This window comes from Penaeus chinensis, chromosome 4 (genome assembly GCF_019202785.1).
Source record: "Penaeus chinensis breed Huanghai No. 1 chromosome 4, ASM1920278v2, whole genome shotgun sequence".
NCBI classification, from domain to species: domain Eukaryota; kingdom Metazoa; phylum Arthropoda; class Malacostraca; order Decapoda; family Penaeidae; genus Penaeus; species Penaeus chinensis.
Window position 1 is genome coordinate 32,738,194 of NC_061822.1, and position 2,500 is coordinate 32,740,693.

At 35.1% G+C, this 2,500-nt stretch overlaps 1 protein-coding gene across 1 annotated transcript in view; it reads left to right on the forward strand.

Moving 5' to 3' along the window:
* The window catches only part of LOC125046325 (glutamate receptor ionotropic, kainate 2-like), a 257,819-nt gene that overhangs the window by 7,845 nt on the left and 247,474 nt on the right, over positions 1-2,500 (forward strand). The gene's annotated exons all lie outside the window — the stretch shown is intronic.

Genomic DNA, 2,500 nt, shown 5'->3' on the forward strand with positions numbered 1-2,500 from the left:
TGATAGTTCACATTATGTCAGAGTATAGCAAGATGTACTTTAAAGATGAATGAGGTGGGTAAACTATATACGTAAACGGTATTGTAAGTAAACACGTAATTTTCAAATACGTATTTTTTTTTTTTTTTTCTTTTTTTTATTGTGTGTGTGTGTGTGTGTGTGTGTGTGTGTGGTGGGGTGTGTGTGTGTGTGTGTGTGTGTGTGCGTGTGTGTGTGTGTGTGTGTGTGTGCATGTGAGTATGTCTGTACATATGTAAATATATGTGTGTATGGCGTGTCTATGTGTATGTAATTACGTATGTGCAGACAAGCTCTGATTTTAGACATTGTGTACAGGTCAATATGTCAGTACGTACGTTCGAGCATGTGCAAGTATGTGAGTGTATTTATGTGTATACTTGAGCACAAAGGTATATGTACGCATATATATGTACTTGTAGGAATGAGCGTATGCATGGGTATGTGACGACTGAGATGTATATCTTGTGTGTTTCCGTGTGTGTATGAATACGTGCATGTGTGTATGAATACGTGCGTATGGGCCCGTTCATGCTGTTGCGAAGGCGTCACGGCCACTTGTTACATGCCAAAATCAAGGAAATGCATTTCTGATGATCTGTGAGTCAAAAATGTTCGGCGTTTAATGTCCTGGCTTAATTCACGTTCATTATTTCATGTCAGAAACATGTTTACTTGTGATTTCATGCACCGCGCGTTTGATGTGATCAGAACCCGTGATGGATTATTAGAAATGTTATTATTGTTCAGGTTGTCAAAAATGATTTAATTATCTTTATGCTGTCATTGTGTCCCTGGCTTTCGAGTTTTGGAACGTTGACTCATTGACAAAATTAACGTGGCAATACGAATTCGAATATTTTGAAGCTTGATTATTATTTCATGTTTCTAAGGTCCGACGTTCACTCCAAAGAACAGATGACCTGGTTTCTCGTAGGAATGATTAAGGAGAAAAGATATTTATGTGAGGTCTTTCCCTATTTTCACCTGATTTTAAAAGAAGAAGAAGAAGAAGGAGAGAAAGAAAAGAAAATCTACTTCATTAGCTGGCTGAATATATACGTACCCTAGGAATTTAAATTGGTTTCTTAGCGAGTCTCTCTCTTCTCTCTCTCTCTCTCTCTCTCTTTCTCTCTCTCTCTCTCTTCTCTCTCTCTCTCTCTCTCTCTCTCTCTCTCTCTCTCTCTCTCTCTCTGTCTGTCTCTGTCTCTGTCTCTGTCTCTGTCTCTGTCTCTGTCTCTGTCTCTGTCTCTGTCTCTGTCTCTGTCTCTGTCTCTGTCTCTCTCTCTTCTTCTCTATCTTCTTTCCCCTTCCTTTCTCCTTTGTAATAGATTACATTAACATATTCGAAACCTGTCTTGCAGAAATGAAGGATGGACGTTTACAATAGATAAACAAACCAGAATGTAATTTGTTATGTCAATCTACATGTCAGACACACGTCTTTTGGACATTAGTGATGTGACGTATAAATTCATAAAATCTCACTGCTTCTGTTCTGAATGACTTGTTTTCTTTTTCTTTCGTTCTAATTGTCCTTTTAGAAAAGAAAGCCAAAGAAATATGGTCTATTATCATATGTTGGAAATGTTAGTCACTTAAGATTATATGTGGCTTTGTTTCAGTGTGATTTTACCTGTTTGTCTCTTTTGTTAGTAAAAGTTAGTTGTATATATATTTGTAAATAGAATTCTGGCTACGAGAACGTAATTTGTTTACACTTAAAACAGTTTGTAAATTTCGAGAAAATATATTTTTGTTTACATAGAAAACGGATTGTTTATTTAACCGAAGTCTTCCCTTGCTAAAGAAAAGAAAGATTTTTTTTTTTTTTCCGCTAAAGATTCTCCGTGTACTGGCCATATGTAATAAAAATATATAGTTTATTATCCATCAATACAATGGACATCTCTGCAAGTTACCTGAGAGAGTAAATTCATCCATGATAATTTCGAAATTCGTAAGGAAATTAATGCCAATTATTCGCATGGATGATTTTGTTTTCATATAATAAGTTTGGCTGGAACTAACTGCAAGAAATTTAAAGTTATGAAACACATAATAGCATTAATTATACTAAATAATTCACTATCACTTTATTACCTTGCGCTGTGGATATCTGTACGGAAAATTGTTATTATATTATTAGTGTTATTTGCATGTTATTATGATATTAGTGTTATTTATATACAGGTCTCAAATGTCTAAATTGATGATTTAGAAATCTATTTTAGCCTTTGTGTTCTTTCTTTCCTCTTGACTTTATTGTCCGAAGTGAGGATAATAGATTTAGCTTGAAGTATTTATTAGAAATGTCATTCCTGGTTGTACCAATTTAGAAAATGAAGGAAAATTAGATAATCTGACTTGTGCTCTTGGAAACAGATAAGACGATGTGTTTGTTATTGATGTGGTGATGTGTGTATGCATACGCACACGGACACATACACATATACACACACACACGCACGCATACACACAT